An 18,501-nucleotide genomic window follows, 5' to 3' on the forward strand; every position below is an offset into this window, starting at 1 on the left:
CCTCCCCATTCACATTGCTTTTGCTGCGCCTCAGCATCACATCCCTTTCCCACGCCTTGTTCTCCCTAAATCTGTGCCACATAAGAGACATCCTGTTGGGAAAGGGCTAAATGCATCTTTGTTGACCAAAGGCAGAACTGGAGTCTCTCTCTCCGTGGGCAGCTGACGCCTGTTCCTCACAACCGCTCAGAGCTACACCACACTGACAGGCCCTGGCAGCATTTCAGGGCCAAGGTAAATGCCTGGGGGCCAGGGACACCAAGAGCACACAGCAGCCTGGGGGAATCTCTGAAGTCAGCATGTACTTATTCAGGCATGGCCTGTTGCCCAAAGGAGTTTTTCCTCCAGAACGTGCAAAGAACAGGAGCGAAGGTCTCAGGTACCATAAGAAGCTAAAACTACATCAGGATCATAGGATAATTGAGCTTAGAAGGGACCTTGGTGGATCTGCAGTCCAAGCTCTTGCTCAAAGCAGGGTCAGCTATGGCATCACAGCAGGTTGCTCAGGGCTTCATCTAGTTGGCTCTTGAAAACTTGCAGGGATGGAGACTGCAAAAGCTCTCTGGACAACTGGTACCATTGAGTTTCTTATATGCAGCCAGATGTAAGACTTTGTCTCTCAAGAGCACAAATACAAGGTGCTGTAATTCACAAGTGACCCAAAGACACCCTGCAGCAGGCAGGGGCTGGTACATATGCCTGGGGAGCACACATCCCTAGCTCCTGGATTTTATGGACTTTCCCATTCCCTGATCACTGCCAACTGATTCTGTAAATGGTGCAGCTGATCAGCTGTGTGCATCCTTGAGGAACCCCATGGCTACGCTTTAAGGCCAGCAAGCAGTTAAAGAAGTGGAGGGGCCAGGACCACAGCCTCCCTGAGCTCTCTGTCTCCATCGTGTGGCAGTAAACATAACAGTGACAGTATGTGACTAATGAAACCTTAAGCTGCTGTGTAGAAAACGCGGTAAGACAGCACTTGCTGCTTTTAGGCATGCAGAGAACTTGCGTAGCCTTGCAGAGAACAGGATCAGGGAAGTGACTAATCTCAAAAGGCATCCAGTTCTTTCCCCTTTGCTGATGTAGCTCTGTGCAGGCTCTGTTTCCCCAGCCGGGTCACCACCTAGCTGCACAAACGCTGGACCTGGGGCAAGAGGAGGAGTAGATGGCTGTGGAAGGGGCATTGGGATGACTTCTGGCTGGCTCAGGGCACGTGGCACACTACAGGTTTAGCACAAGGAGACCTTGCACCTTCTCCTCAGCACAGAGTGATACCTTTGAGTTGAACTAATTGCTGTTGTGTTGTGTTGAATGTGATTTGGTCTCCTTCAGACTTCTCTCTTCCAGCTTGGTATTTTTGAAAGCTTGCTATCTCAACCTTGCTGTCCCTCGGAAGCATCAGTAGCCTAAGCATGAAGGACGTCACGTACTTCTCCTGCAAGAAGTGTTTCACCAGCTGCCGAATGCAAGGAAAGCAATGCACGGCAGAGCAGAAGGGGCAAGAAAAAGAAGCTGCTCTCTTCATTTGGCATGCAGGCAAAAGTCTTGGTGGGGCCAAAGGATCTTTTGCCTGCAGACCGAGGACAGGTTGCTGCCCTTTGGTTATTGCCCTGGATTTGATTTCTGCTTGCCTCTGCTGCCCTTCTGCAGGACCAGCAAAGGGCTGTTTGAATCAAGGGGCTGAGTGCCAAAACCAGAAGCGGGGCAGATTCTCTGCCAACTCATTTAGAGTGCTCCAGCAGGGCAGCGGTGGTGGGAAAACTGCCGGAAATGTGCTTGTCAGGGCCATTGCTTCTTTTGGTTCCCTGAGACCAACCCCCCGAAGAGGAGTGGAAAGGACAGGAGCATAGGACCGCGAGAACGCATGTTCGCTGCGCTGTTAAATGGAGAAACCAAGTCAACATTCCTGAAAGACTGAGGTTATACGCTGCCTGGGTTTTACTCTGGTTTTCTATTTCAATTCTTTGAATGTTAGCAGAAGGAGAGAATGAAATAAGATGATACAGATGGATTTTTCTCTCTCTCTCCTTTTTTTGGGGGAGGGGTGTAGTTGGCCGCTTTTTCTCCTGATTGTTCACTGACACTGCCTGATATAGAGATGGGTACGAAAAGGAGGAAGGAAACCCCTTCTTTCCTGCAGGCCTAAGATTAATTGTGAGCAAATGAAAAGTAACTCTGGTACCACCCCCTCCTGCTACTTCTTGGCACAGGTTCATCTGAGACTTGTTAGGTAAAAATCTGTTTTCTTTATGAGCATCAATAGTGCATTCAAGATCCTCATTCTAGTAACTTGTCAGGCAACCCTGGATCAGCTCCTCCAAGCTTTGAAAAGATGGTGCCTGTAACGGAGAGGTACTTGAGTGACATGTTGCAGGTCTTTATTTTAGTCCGTGTAGTGCAGCAGGACTCAGCGCCTGGCTGGGAGTGTGACTGTGTTATGCGAAGCACTGTGCACACCACAGCTGGAGAGCGCCCGTTCCTAGCACTGCCACGTCACCAGCCAAAATGGTCAGCCTATGGGCAACGTGGAGAGTTGCCATTTTTACAGATGTTGCTTTGCGGCTGAAAGACACAATTCTGTCACCTTGCCAACACTTGATTCTCGCTCTCTTCCTTGTGTCCACACCTGCTGGGTTACTTCTCAGCTGGATCAGCTTTTGGGGCAGACTCAGTGTGCAAATACGTGAGTTGCACAAGGCAGGGGCTGGGGCAGGAACAGAAACAGGCAGTCCACAGCAGGAAGGACAGAGGGACCGCCGGTTCCCTCTAAGCGCCCTCAGGGCAGAGAGATTCGCTCTCTCCTCTAGTGTCCATCTGCCCAAACTTCTTCCCGCATCCCAACTACACAGAAGACTGCGCTCTCTTGAAATCCTAAGGAAAGCTCAGAAGCAAGTGCCGTGTCTGAAAAACTTCCTGCTTGTTCTATTAATGGTTCTGTCTCGTGTGCAATAACAATCGAGAACAATTGGCCCTTTGCATCTGCCGCAGGTCATTTCTTCTGGGTGCTCTTGTCTTCTTTTCCCCTCAACTGTGCAAATTCGCATGCATCACAGAGGGCTTCCAGCCAATGAGGGCCTGCCCCAGGACACGCCTGTGCACATCACAGAGGGCTGCCAGCCAATGAAGGCTTGTCCTGGGACACGCCTGTGCACATCACAGAGGGCTGCCAGCCAATGAAGGCTTGTCCCGGGACACACCTGTGCACATCACAGAGGGCTGCCAGCCAATGAGGGCCTGTCTCTGGACACGCCTGTGCACATCACAGAGGGCTTCCAGCCAATGAGGGCCTGCCCCAGGACATGCCTGCATCACAGACACCTGTGGCCAATGAGGCCCTGCCTGCTCCGGCACGGCAGTGTCGCCTTCGGCCACCAGGAGGTGACCAAGAGCGCCCCGCCCACAGCCCCGCCCCAGAGCAGCAGGTGGCCCTGCAGCCCCACCCCCTCCCCGCCCCCACCCCATCTCTGCATAAAGAAACAGGCACCACGCCAGCTACTTCCCTTGCAGGGAGATATTACAGCAATCATTTCAGCTGCATTCTGTCATGTTCCTCCTCAGCCAACCCTCCAGACTTCCCTGAGCTGATGGAGACTAACAAGACTGCTTCAAGTCCCCAAACAGGAGGTTAAAATAGACCCAACTTCTTTGCCCTTCAGGCAACCAAATTCAAACCAAGCGACGGTAACAGCAACCCTTGTCTCTTTCTCCCCTTCTTCTCCTCCCTCCATCTTTAAGCTCTGAATTTGCCTGCGCAGCCTCCATGATTATGCTGAGAACGACTGTCAGAGGGCCAGTTCATTACCACGGGTCACACTGCCACAGCGAGCTCACTAGCCTCACACACTCCTAATGCTCACTTATGCTGCTGCATTACTACACGCTGCTGCTCTATTTACTTTGACTTGCCCTAAACCGACTCTCTGAATGTCTTCCTTACCTGTTATAAGGCCAATTGGCAACAAGGAAAGATCAGAGGATTAAAAGGAATTTCTCAAACCAACACTTCCAGTTCTTTGCCACAATCGGAAATATGCAGCTCATCAAAAACATAATACAGTGCCAAAATGTGCACGTACCCTGAGCAGCTCCTCCACACCATCCTCCACTTGCTCACCACCAGGGTGCACCAGCGCCCGCAGGGGCAACCGAGCGGCACAGCGGGAAGCAAAGCCCCAGAAGGCAGCTGGGGCTGGTGGCGCTGCGCATTCGAGTACTGTTTACGGTCATGTTTTCCTTCTGAATTTCCACGCGCTGTAGCAAGAGGCTCGTGTGCAGCTTTCAAACCTTCATTTCACATCTGTTCCTTGCTAGGCTTTGTTTTGGCCTTGGAGAGCTAACATTTACCCTGCTTCTGCCCAGGAAAAAATCAATTAAAAGAGCTATACCTTGTCAGTGAGCAATCAGCCAAGCTGAAAGCACTCTGAGTGAAAAGGAAAGCGCAGACATACCTTTCACCTCAGGAGACCACTTCTCAAATTGCAGAAACCTTAAGTTCGCTGGCTGCTTTCATAAAGACCTACTAATGAAAATATCTGGCCTGTTCCGAAAGCTATGCCACATTTCAGTGCAGCACGATGGATGCAACTCTTGCTTTTACATTGCTGCCATCAGAAAATGACAAATCTTAACGTTTTTCAACTTGTGTTTCAAAACACTTGTAATTATGGATTACATTGAGATGACAGGCAAATGCAACAGAGGAAAACTTTCCTAGGGGGAGAAAGGGAGCAAGAAAAAAATAAAATGGGAAGAAAACTGCATGAGAGGACAGGCAGGAGGTCACAGAATAGACAGCAGAACAAAACAAATATTTCAAAATTCAACAAAATACTTCAAGCTCATCTGCTAAAAGATGTTGGTTCCATCTCCATCGCAATGCTGAAATATATAGGAAATAGAAGAGAGGAATATCAGCATAAGACAGGCAGTTAAGTACAGAAGGAAGAGGACTGAGGTGGAGCACTCAGAAAAGATCAATAGGCCAAAAAATGGTATCCCCTTTCATCTATTACAGGGGAAAGCCTGGCAAAAAGTTAGAGGCACTAAGAAAAGATAAAGAACAGTTGGATAATTAAAGGCTTGTGCGACTCTTGGGTTTATTTGGGAAGAAGTAACATCAAAGACCTGGTAACATCAGGAAAAAAATTAAGGAGAGCAAGAAAAGGCAGCAACAGCTGCAGAAGGCAGGTTGTTACCAACAAATATAGTGAGAGATCATAGTGGGAACTCATACAAATACCTATCAACACAAACCTTGAAAAGGATGCTCTGCAGGATGGTGAGCCAATGCCCTGGCTGAAATAAGTCCCCACACTGGTTTGTGAAAACTGGTCTGCAAAACAGTCACCTTCAGCCTCACACTGCAGCAGATAAAGGGGTCTTTTTCAAGGAATTGGTGTAAGAGACTAGGTCAGATAGGTCAAAGAAAAGGAAATCATCAAAACTAGTGGGGGGTGATCATGACCTAGGGAGAAAACGACCTTTCTCCTCTTAAAGAACTCCCTAAAAGTGTTTCCCACAAGATTCTTGACTACTCTGTGCTCACTTAGCTGCTTCGCTTAGCAGCTCCGCAGAAAGAAACAGGTAAAACAGTTAATCCTGTGCACATTTGCCTTTAAACAAAATAAAGATCTACTCTCTGCATTAAGCTCAGCTCTGCGGTCACTGAATATAATGTCTGAACAGTATACAAAAGCAGTCAGTTAAAACTTCCATCTGGTCATAAGAGGAATCCTTAGAGGCAACACTCGTTGCCTAATGCAATATTAATTTGATAGCAAAATCTCCTCTCAAATCTCCTCTCTTTTCTCCTCTAAACTTGCCCTCTCCTTCTGAGAGCATTTTTACATTCAGTCAAATCCTTTCTTCTCCCAACTCACAAACTTAAAACTGCTACCCAAAATTGCCAGCGCTGGAGGAGAAACGCCAGCATCAGTGCTTCTTACGCTGTCTCTAAACTCATAGCTGGCATCCCTCCTCAGGGCATTTCCTGGCACTGCCACGACTGAAAAAACGCTATAAATGCATATTCAGAAATTACTCCAAGGAACTCCATCATGCAAGCCAGCACCAGCTTGCCTGCCTATAAAGCCTCCTTTCAATTCAACAGACCTGAGTGCTCAGCGTGACTGACACAAGCACTCTCTAGGATGCAAATGAAGCTGTTCATACAAACAAACTCTGACCTCAGTATTCAGCATGACTTACAAAATCACTCTCTAGGATGGAAATGAAGCTGCTCGTATAAACAAGTCTGACTAACAGCACCAGTCTAAGGAGGGCTACCTATAATGTAGCTCTCAATTGCAACAGACAAAATTAAAAATAAATGTTCGCCATAGGCATGTCGCTGCCTACTCAGCACCTCAAAAAACACATGTTATGGTGATCATAGGAGAAGCAGGTGATGAGAAAGCGCCTTTCAGCAATTGCTTACTCTCTGAAACTGAACTGCCTTGGGAAGAGGAGATCCTCTCAGATTCCCCGAGGCGGGAGGCAGTTTCTTCCTGTTGCAAAGGTCCATCAGAAACGCGGTCAGGAGTGCAGAGTATGCGCCCGAATTACAGGAAGGCAGGGACTGTGCAGGGCCTCGCTCGCTGCTGCTGAAGTGGAAAGGGTAGCGGGTTCCCCCCTTTGCCTACCAGCAACCTTCAGAAAGAATCAACATCAGCCCAAAAATCAGAAAGCACACGACGACAATGGGAATTACTCTCTCAGATAAACTCCTCGTTCGTACGGGTTACAGCAGAGCTATTACTAATACAGGTTTAAGGACAAGTCCCATTTCCACTGAGGTCAAGGGGCAGAATTCTGACCTCAGTCACTCTTCTGAAGGGAACCCAGCTACTGGGTGTTTACATCCACGAACAAAATGTAGCCCATTGAATCTAATGAAAGCAACACAGACTCCGAGTTGCCATTCGTTTTCACTTGAGTTGTTACTGATTTTACCCTTCCTAGCACATGGGAAGATACAGTGTTAGAAAACTGTTACATTAGGAAAAAACACACTGAACATTACAGATTGCTACAGATTCCAATAGCACTTTCATTCTGCAGCCTGGAATTTAAAGGAGCTGAACAGTTCACATAATAAGGGTGCTACCAGCTATGATTTTGGGTAAGAAAAATCTGGATAACAAAGCATGATTAAAAGATTCAAATTGAGATTTTGTGGAAAAAAGAAATTAATTAAGAGTAATACTCAGCTCTCTGTCAAGACAGTCCACTCCCGGGAAATTATGCAAGGTGCCCAAGATCACACAGAAGTGAGTTGCAGAGCTCGGGAAGGGACATGGGACCACAGTCTCCTGGGCGTTGGGCAGAATTTCAGGCACCTGCATATCCCAGGAATCAGTTGTCAAAGAGCAACATTGTCAAAACTTGCGAGAGATTTTTCCATATAATATCAGAAGCAGTTTACTGCCAGGCTGAGAACCTGCAAGCTGAAAACAGATTCTGAAAAGAAAGGCAGAAGATAAAACAGTGCAGAGAATTAGTCTGGTGCAGAATTACTGCAGAGTTCTCAGAGCCAGTAATATTTCTGGCAATCCCAAACTGCACAATTCAATAAATTCCTGAGATGTGCTGCAGGACATTTTTTCTCAGAGCATCTCTTTCAGTTCAGCAATACGAGTGGGTTTACAGCTAGGCACGCTCTGTTTAATCCACACTCAAGATCAACTCTAGTCATCACTGATTAGCACAAAAATCTGGAACGTTACATTTTATATTCTCTTAATTTTATGATCTTTTTCTCTTGCCCCTGTTTGAGCAGGTCAGTGTGAGGGCACTACAGTCCAGCATTTGGCAGCTGGTTGCCCTACTGTCACATGGTCTGCTATAGGTGACTCCCCTCAACTCAGAGTCACCCAGAATCACACAGCTTTATATTCCACAACAGAAGGAAAATGATGGAAAAGCAGGAGCTCGAGATCAGCATCCCAGGTTGTTGGCTTTTTCAGTCATCATGACGTTCTGTAAGCGTGCGAAGCTACACAAATCAGAGCCTTTCGCAGATGATCTTAGTCAGAAGCAGGTTCTTGGCAGGAGAGACATTTAACTACTTGATAATTGCATTCGCAGCTCAAAGATGGTCTCACTCAGAAGGAAGCAAGAAGATTTTCCTCAACACAGATTTTCCCTTTACAGAAGCACCAAGAGACCTGGCTATTTCAGATCAAGACAAAAAAAAAAAAAAATTAGTAACGCCATAGTGTAACCCTCGCACTTGCATTGAGAACCCAAACTGGACCAGCTTTGCAACCTCCAGCGAGCAGAAGATTTCACCCCTGCTCCAGATCTGCCTCTCGGTATGTTCGATTTATCAGTCGGTCATGATTTCTCAAAAACTGCACTGCAGACGCTAAGCACGGGGCTGCACCCTACCCAAAGGAGCTCCTGGCTGCCTGCAGCAGCAATAACTGCACAGGAAGCAGCTGCGAGACCTGGTGAAGGCAGCTGAGAAGGCAAAGGCAAGGGCCACCACAGAAAGCGTGCACGCAGAAAAAGAAAGAAAAGGCCATTTCAGCCAGACCCATAGGTCTAAGTGGGCCTTTGCCATGAAGCAGCCTAACTGGTCACAAAAGTCACCTGAAGAGAGGACTCTGAAAGCACCTCAGAGCCCTGCAGTCTCTCTGGCTGCCTGCTGGTATTCACACACTTCTTCAAGCTGCCCAAACACCCCTCCAAGCTTCTGCAGAGGGCTGTGCCACAAGATGGCACAGAGAACAACCAAGGCGCAGAAGGGATGCACCAGCGTCTTCCCGTCTCAGGGAGAACACAGACATAACAAGCTTTCCAGTGCCCGCAAACCAGCCTCCGCAAATAAAAGGCAGACAGAGCTGAAATCACTCTGGAAAACAACTCACCTCTCATTTGCCTTCAGTCCTGGACAGCACATACTAAAAGAAAAAGCTGCCCAATCTTATTACGCCAGCCCTATAGCCCATAATTCCCATTCTTACATGCACAAGCTTCTGGAGCACTAATAAACCTACTAAGCACCACAGAAAGGTCCTGCTTTTATCCTTTCCATTTGCAATGGTAAGTGGATCAGAAACCTATTACCCTTATTCTGCCTTGCTGGCGTTGGCTTTGTATTTGGAGGTAGAATAAACTTGATGGTATCAAAAATAGTCTTTTTCCTTGCAGATATGAATCAAAGAACTAGGGATTTGGGAATAACATTACCACTTCTTTCCTGTTTCTGAAAATATCTTTGTATTCTCAGAGAATGTTGCTTTTCATTTGATGGCTAGCGGGCCAAGCCAGTAACCTAAAAAGATGCACTCCTCTGGGGAAAAAACAAGCACACTCTTATTCGCCTGTTGTAATAACAGAAAGGTCTCCAGTCTAAAGCTTCAGCCTAAAGCTCATCCAAAACCTTCTGACAGCAGCAACCTTTGGAGCAGACCCACAATAAAAATGATTTAGCTCCAGATCTACAGCAGATGTAAATTGTCTAAGCTCTACGGATATCATGAAAAAGCATTGAAAATCTGAAAATCGGAGTGCAAGGGTCAAACTTATACCTGCTGCATCATCACTGATGCCAGGGGCTGGGTCACTTGAACTCCCTGCCTCATTCACTCAAGCAGAAAGTCCTCGTCAGGGGAAAGACCTAGTCAAATGAAAGGCACTTATGCTATCTAGAGGAAATACCACATTGAAAAGTCAATTTTCCTCCGATCTCCTCTTTGCCAAAACTTCCCATAGAAACATAGTTCACACACAGTACAGCTATTATCTGTCTGGCCTCAAAATAATGACAAACAAAAATCATGCCCCTGCATTTGAAATAATACAACATTTGGTCCCTGGCAACTGAACCGTGAGCACAGCCACAGTGCTTTAACTATCAGTGGCTTCAGGGCCTATTTTCAGCTCTTTTATTCCTCTTCACATCTTTGAAAACAGCAAATTGCCCAAATGGGCAACAGCAAGATTTGTAGTTTGGTGTTCATTTATGAGCTTTTAGCAAAACTGCTACAAACAGACTGCTAATCAGCACCAGCGAATTATCACCAGGCCGTGCTGAGACACATTCGGCCAAGCACCAGGGAGTCCCCAGGCTGCCGGTCTCCTCAAGGCGCGTGCTCTGCCCTGAGGGGCTGGTCACACCAGCAGTGCTCCACCAAAACCCATGGGCTAAAGGGGCAGATGCACAGACAGCAGCAAGAAAGCTAGTGGAAGCGAGACAACCTGACAGCAGGTGCTTTGGCCAGTTCAGACATTTCAACAACCGGGGGGCAACCCAAAAAAGAAAAAAAGAAAAGAAAAGAAAATAGCAGCCCTTTGCAAGGAGCTTAATTCTGTTACTGCGAGCACTCCAAGCTGGACGCTTTCGGCAGCAGGGGAGTCCCTTATGCCCAACACCACGAAGCCTGCAACGGGGCAGCGAGGCACACTGAACTCTTTGTCCTGTGCTCTTCGTGTCTTTTGAGCTCAGCACAGGGGTGAACATCAGCTGCCTGACAGCCCAGCTATGGGGATTTTGCTCTAGCGCTTCTCACTAACCGGTCCCCATCAAGCTCTCACTTCTCCTCACATCTGACCACAAAAGCTCTCCAGCCACGTGGCTTCAACTGCCAAAGGTTTACCCAAGACGAAGAACATACACTTTCCCCTTTCCAAGACAGTTTCTCGTTTCCAACAATTTGTTTCCATGAGCCGCAAGGCACTGGAGGAGATTGCTTATACTGCCACATGTTGAACAGATTGCCCAAGCAATAGGCTGTATGACAAAGGTAGGAGGGATTCCCCCCCCCCCCCACACACAATCGTTTTACTTTTACATGTTTGAAATTTCCTGCACCTCCAGCAAACCAGACATGAATTTCACAAAAGCTCTGTGCAAAGCGCACTTCTGAATGCTATTTATAAACTGGCCTTGTGTTCAAAGAAAAAATGATTTTCTTTCCAAACTTTTGATCCTTTCTATAACAGAAAGAAATCCTCTACATTAGCAGACCTCTGAACTAACCCTTGTCCTAAGCTCACGTCTAATTCTACAACGTCTACAGCTGTAACTTTCACCAAATTTAATGGGAGCAAAAACAGCACTGAAGTTCATGGGGGTTTTTTAGAGTGCCCAGACCTGTCTTCTTAGTGAAGCGATGACTACCCATGCTTCCAACAAACACTTGCTTCAATCAACAATGAAAACACGTGCTTTGAAAGCAAACAGCAACAGCTATTCCTTAATTCACACTTTGAGAAAACCTGGTACATGCCATTCAAGGACACCTCCCTGGTAGCTGTGCACAGGGAAATGCAGACTGTGAAATGCCTTCTTTGCAACAACTCGAGCCCACCCTTTTCCACCCCGATCATCTCCTTCCAAGGCTGGATGACTTTCACGTGACAGGGCCTATACGTCTGCAGATTCAAAGCTGGGACACGTGGGGTGATGTTCAGCTAATAGAATCTGCACAAAAAGGACACGTACAGCCATTGCACATCAGGGAGTTACCGCTCTTACTTATTTGCTTGGTCAAGTCAGAGAATAATTTGGATTGGTATCGCCGTGCCTTCTTGTCAGGAAACAGGAGCATTTTCCCCAGTGCCTTCCATACACAAAACACTCCCCTCTGGAAAATACAGGCTTTGCAGGGCCCTGTGTGTGAGCAAAGAGATGTCACTGCTCTTCTTGGCTCCCTAAGTCCCTGCTTCAGGGAACACAAAGAAACCCTCGGGAACCCACTGCTACCAAGTCCTCTCCTTGTTTTCAGTCCCAGAATCCCGACAGGTCATGATGGGACAAAAAGGATTAAATGATCCCAGCAGGTGCTCTCAGAGGAAGATGCAACATAAAGCTTGTTGCAGAGCTGGCCACAGTCAACATGGTCCCGGGAGGTGCCAAACGGTCCCGGACTTATTGAGCCCTGGTACACAGGGCACAGACAGTCATTTCATCACTTTGTGAGGGTGTAACACCATAAAATACAACAGCATTCCCCAGACTCAAAAAGCAAATGACACCATTCATTAATTTGTCTTACAGGAGCCTCCCACAGGCCCTCAGCCACTTGCAGGCTCACTTCTGCTCAGAGCTTTGTAAACAGGCCTTAAGTCGTTCAAGAGAGATGTCTCTTCCCAAAGACCCTTGCAGTCTACGCAGACAGGACAGAGCAAGGCCAAAGGGGACAAAGGCAATGGCAGAAAAATTGAGGGATTTGGCCACAGCTATCCAGCAGGGCAGTGACCACCCAGCTGTAGCACCCACTGCCCCACTACCACTGCCAGCGGTCCCCCTATCACACAGGACACATCCCACCCCTCTCTTGGGCAAGACATTGGTCTGTACTCTTGCCTGGAGATTGCCTCAAGGCAGCAGTTGTTCTGAGCGCAGCAGGTACCCAGAGAGGTACTCTGCTCTTCCTTCTGTTACCCTTTGCCAGAAGAATCCTCCCCTGCTGCCTTGTAGCAAAGGCAGCTTCTCATCCCGCTGTTTTTATTCAATCTCTGATTTAGTCTTTCACTAAAAAGATCACCGGGCAAAGTTCACCACAATTTATTGCTCGTCTTTGTAATTAATCAACAGACTGAATTACGTTAGAGCATCCCGAGCAATCAGTTTCTATGGATATGATAACAAAAGTTCATGGCATACGAGAAGGGGGCTGCACAAGAGGCAATGGAATCGCTTCTGAACCTTCAAAGAGAAACCAGGCACTTGAAAATAAGAGATGTTTATTCACCACCTTCTCCCAAAACAATCAATTAGCATTTGAACACTGCCTTTTTTAGCGTCAGTTCACGCCTCAGGCTAGCTTCTACTTGGCCAGCACTTTTTCGTCCCCAACACTTTTACTGCATGGCAACTTTCTCTCCCCAAGGCCCCAGGTCCCACCGCCCTCACTCACATCGACTGACATTGGAGGGACACCGCAAGCAGGGCCAGTGCAAGATCCAGGAAACCAATGAACTGCAGCAGTGCTCGGTCGGACACATGTGATTTTGCTGACCGGGCCCACTCTTCAGCTTTGTTCAGCGCTTTGAGGGCCAACACCAAACTTCTGAACTGCCTGCTCCTTGCCCATCTCCAGGCGAAATGCAGCATCAGCCTAAAGGCAGTTGCTACTCGCTCATATACAGACCATAAATGGGGGCAGCCTGCATAAAGCAATAAAGGGCACAAAACCACACACGAGGCAATGGAGACCAATTGCAATATATGGCATTCCATTCCAATTGAAGAAAAAACTTTCTTCAGGAGGAGGGTGATTGAACACTGGAAAAGGCTGCCCAATGAGGCTGTAGAGTCTCCACCCTTAAAAATATTCTAAAGCTGACTTGACATGCTCATGAGCCTGCTTGGAACAGGGAGGCTGCACTAGGGCATCTCTAGAGACCCCTTCCAACCTCAACTATTCTGCGATTCTGTCATCCTCTGCTGGTATGTTAAAGAGCTGCTGTTTGAGCCATACAGAAGCAGAACTGGAGAAGGCTGCAGAGTTTCTTCAGACTACGAGATGACAAACCTGACCGCACCAGGCAGGCTCTTGCACCGTTTGCTGTGGTGACTGGCACGCATAGAGCCAGAAGAAAGGGATCAAAACAAAGGATGCTGGGCTGTCTTCCACAAGGATTGTTCACTTGCCACGTCAGCTTGCTTTCCTCTTGCCCAGCTCAGCTCCTTCCAGTTAGCAAAACTGAATCTTGCTTATAACCATACATTGCTTGCCTTTCTCTGGGGCATCACAGCCCTGGGTTAGCTCCAAAGAAAAACGGTAGGAAGCAATAGAGGAAGGCGAGCTACAAGTGCTTTGGTTGACCCATGAGGACACACAGTCAGCTATCTGTGTCCTACAGGAGGTCACACAAACAGACAAAGCACAAAGCAGCAGCACTTTTTCACTGGAAATTTCTAGCTATGGGGGGGAAATGTCAGTTTCTTAATTCAACAAATTTGAGAGCATCTCTTAAAACACTATAGATGCAAGAGTACTTCAGATTGTAAATAGATCTTCTTTCTCTTTAAATATTTCACTTTGACATTTTAAAAAATATACACACACACACACACACAGGCATGCACACACCCATGTAGATCCATGCATAGATGCCTACAGGGAGAGCAAGTTAGTAGCCAGCCTCCTTAGCTGAAACACATCAGGACTGCTGAACGCAGCAAGAACAACAACCGTTCATTAAATGGAGACTACAAGTCCAGCAAACCAAGCTGAGGAAAGCACCAAACAAGAGGGAGGAGACGTTGACTTGCAATACTAGACCAAGCCGAGTGACTACAGAAAGTACTTGCAGGTCATACATGTTTATTCCAGTGTCATCTGTTCAATAGGTTGCTAATATAAAAGTAGTTCTTGTGTTACTGTTGCTTCCTGGAGGCACCACACAGGCAAGCGTGCGACTCAGCATGGTGCAGCCCACAGAAGAGAGCTTGCCTGAGGAGTGCTCCCCAAGAGTTTAGGAACCTCAGGTGCGCCATGGCCAGAGTCACCACACTGGGCGGTTGCCGTAGCCCTCCGCTGACCCCAGAAGCGCTGAGTAAACTTAGCCAGCAAAAGAGAAGTGACACTGCAGACTCACACCGTAAGCATCTAGGTACTGTGGAACTTTGCACCGAGTTATTTGGTGAACATCCCTACTGGTATCTGTTGACCACCCTATTGACCATCTTGTTATCGGCTGAGGCCACCGGTTCTCTTGTGTAACTATGGTCTGGCACTGTTGGTTTGGATAATGAACTAAGCCCGGTGTGGAGGAACGGTTATGGGAATGGTTAAGTGAGAGAGGGCATGCTCTGATTGGGATGAGCAATCCCGTCTTCGGGGTAGAGGAAGGAATCTAGGCCAAGGCAAGCGAGCCTGCTGAAAGCGGCCTTATCTAGGCCAAGGCAAGCGAGCCTGCTGAAGCCTGCTGAAAGCGGCCGTATAGCGGCCTTGAGCACTACAAAAGAAGGTATTCACAAAACTGGTAAACAAGTCTGGACGGAACTAGGTTCCATAAATGTCGACGGAGCGTGGACAGCAACCTTGCACCAATCATATATCCGCTTTATGCGCGTGGACAGAAACTGTAACCAATCATGTAACTATTGCTAGCGCATGCGTATTGCTTGTCGATATATATACTTTGTGTAAGCTCTAATAAAGGGAGAACGACCATACTCATATTGAGACTCATCGTTACTCCGGGCCCGTTCCCCCCACTCCGACATCTGGTAGCAGAGGATGGTTGATTTCCGAGCCTGCCGATGAGGGGATGGTTGATTTCTGATAAGAGCTCCGAGCCTGCAGTAAGCAGTGAGAGGACGGGAGTGGGGATTGAACGGCTGAGAGGAGTGCTGGTTGTACGTCCCTAGCCGGCCAGACACTGAGGCCTCGGGGTCGCACCCCGCCTCTCAGGGAGCAGCATGGAAGCTGATGCTGCCGCCACCTTGCTCGCCGAGATACTCTCTAAGAGAGGGATTGACGCCCCGGTAAAGCAGTTGCATCGGTTGATCAGGCTAGGGCAACAGTGGGGACATTTCCCTGACACTCATATGCTATTTTCCGTATCAGAATGGCGAGATTTCGGAGAGACAATGTGGCATAAGACCATCGAGGGTGGAGACAAGGACAAGAAGGAGGTTAGGCGGTGCGAGCTCTGTGGAGCACGGTCTTAGAGACCCTAGCAGCCGTGAAGGCTGAGGGAGAGGTCGCGGCTGCTGCTGCAACAATGCTGCGCCCTACGCCACCTAGTGCCTCTTCCTGTCGTGGCGGCGGGTCCCAGTTCGCCATCAGGGGAACCGTTTCCACGGGCAAACCGTACCGCACCCTGGCGGAGATGCTGCAAAAACTACGGGGGGGTCCAGCCGGCTCTGCGGGAAAAGGGGAAGTTACCACCAAGCCAGTCGGCTCGAGTCCTGACGAGAACGCGGAAGTACAACAGGATGCCTGCCAGGAGCCGGGGGAGGGCGGGACAGTTCCTAGTGCCCCGCCTCTGCCGCCCGCAGAGGGGCCGCCTCGACCGTCGGTCCCTCCGCCACCACCCCCCCCGCAGCCCTTGCCTCCGTCCGCTCCTGAGGGAGCCGGCAGTGCGCCATGTCCAGGGCCCTCGTCGCCGCCCGTACCGGGGGAGGGCAGCACAGCCCCGCCGAGGCTATGGCGGGAGCCCCTGACATCGTTATCTCCGGAGTCGTCAGGCACAGCCTCGCCTACCACCCCCATGGGCACAAAGCCGTCCACGGCTCAACTATTAAAAATGTTTGAACAGCTCTCAGAAAAACTGGAAAAACTGGAACTGAGGGACAGGAGGAGGGATCTTCCCCCATGTATGCGGACCTCCGGTGGGTTCGTCCCGTGGGAGCCCCGGTGGAGTGGAATCATCAAGGACGCCATTGTAGAGGGACAGTGGCAGCCAGCCCCCGGAGGAGGCGAGCCATCGGCCTTGGCCTTCCCGATCGTCTACAGAGGGGGAGATAAAAACTGGGCACCACATGATTGGAAGATCCTTCAGCAAGCCCGGAATACGGTGTCTACTTACGGCATTAAGTCCGAGGCGACTCGGCAGATTGTCAACTGGATCTTCACAGCAGATCTGATGTGCCCCTATGACTGTAAAAACCTGGTGCGGCTTCTACTTATGCCAACCCAGTACCTACTGTGGGTGGCCTCATGGCAACAGCGTAGCACAGAGGAGGCCATGCGCCACCTGGGCCAGGATGACCCGTTGCACGGGGTCACAGCTGAAATGCTATGTGGGGAGGGAGCCTGGTCCAACTACCTGGAACAGGCCAACTACCCCCCGTCCATGCTCCAGCTGTCGGCCCGTCTTGCCTTTGATGCCTTCCTCTCCTTACCGGGGGGAGGGGGCACTCCATCATTCGGGAACCTGGTGCAAGGTGCGACTGAGAAGTACAGCAACTTCGTCGACCGCCTCTGGGAGGCAATCATGCAACACCCTGACCTTACGGAGGACGGTAAAGGCCAAATGTTCAAAGTGCTCGCTTTTGACAACGCCAACAAGGTCACAAAGCAGATTCTGGCCAGCCTGCCGAAAGAGGCTGGGGTGGAGGAGATGTTACTGCGGGTGGAGCGGGCGGAGGCACAAAAGCAGGGTGCCTCCGTTGCTGCGGCTGTCCAGGGCGCCGTTGCTGCTATGGTACAGAAGGACCGACGACCCAACCCGAAGCGCCGTGTGTTGGGCACCCCCTTTAAGGGGCGATGCTATCGATGTGGGGAGGTGGGCCACACTCGCACCAATTGTCATAGTGCAGTGTGGTGTGACAACTGCCAGAGTGACACGCATGCCACCAAAGTGTGCTCGGGAAACGGCCGGGCGAGCGCGGGAAAGGGCCGCGCGCGGACACAAATGAACCCATCTGCGAGACCCGGGGTTTTCTGCAGCAACACCAGCCTGCAACCCGAGGGAGCCTGGGAATCGACGTGGAGACCACAGTAGACGTCACACTCGTTGACTCCGCTGTCCAAAAGGTCCCCAGCAATCACAGAATCACAGAATCACAGAATCACTGAGGTTGGAAGGGACCTCTGGAGATCATCTAGTCCAACCCCCCTGCTCAAGCAGGGTCACCTAGAGCACATTGCACAGGATTGCATCCAGGCGCATTTTGAATATCTCCAGAGAAGGAGACTCCACCACCTCTCGGGGCAACCTGTTCCAGTGCTCTGTCACCCTCACAGTGAAAAAGTTTTTCCTCATGTTAAGATGGAAGTGTCTGTGTTTCAGTTTGTGCCCATTGCCACGCATCCTGTCGCTCGGCACCACTGAAAAGAGTCTGGCCCCATCCTCTCGACACCCTCCCTTCAGATACTTGTACACATTGATAAGATCTCCTCTCAGCCTTCTCTTCTCCAAGCTAAACAGGCCAAGCTCTCTCAGCCTTTCCTCATAAGAGAGATGCTCCAGTCCCCTAATCATCTTTGTGGCCCTTCGCTGGACTTGCTCCAGTAGTGCCACATCCCTCTTGTACTGGGGAGCCCAGAACTGGACGCAGTACTCCAGATGTGGCCTCACCAGGGCTGAGTAGAGGGGGAGAATCACTTCCCTCGACCTGCTGGCAACACTCTTTCTGATGCAGCCCAGGATAGCATTGGCCTTCTTGGCCACAAGGGCACATTGCTGCCTCATACTTAACTTGGTGTCCACCAGCACTCCCAGGTCCTTCTCAGCAGAGCTGCTTTCCAGCAGGTCAACCCCCAGCCTGTACTGGTGCATGGGGTTATTCTTCCCCAGGTGCAGGACCCTGCACTTGCCTTTGTTGAATTTCATGAGGTTCCTCTCTGCCCACCTCTCCAGCCTGTCCAAGTCTCTTTGAATGGCAGCACAGCCCTCTGGCGTATCGGCCACTCCTCCCAGTTTTGTATCATCAGCAAACTTGCTGAGTGTGCACTCTGTGCCTTCATCCAGGTCATTGATGAAGAAGTTGAACAAGACTGGACCCAGTACTGACCCCTGGGGGACACCGCTAGCTACAGGCCTCCAACTAGACTCTGTGCCACTGATCACAACTCTCTGAGCTCTGCCATTCAG

The sequence above is a fragment of the Apteryx mantelli genome, chromosome 5 (genome assembly GCF_036417845.1).
Source record: "Apteryx mantelli isolate bAptMan1 chromosome 5, bAptMan1.hap1, whole genome shotgun sequence".
Lineage (NCBI taxonomy): Eukaryota > Metazoa > Chordata > Aves > Apterygiformes > Apterygidae > Apteryx > Apteryx mantelli.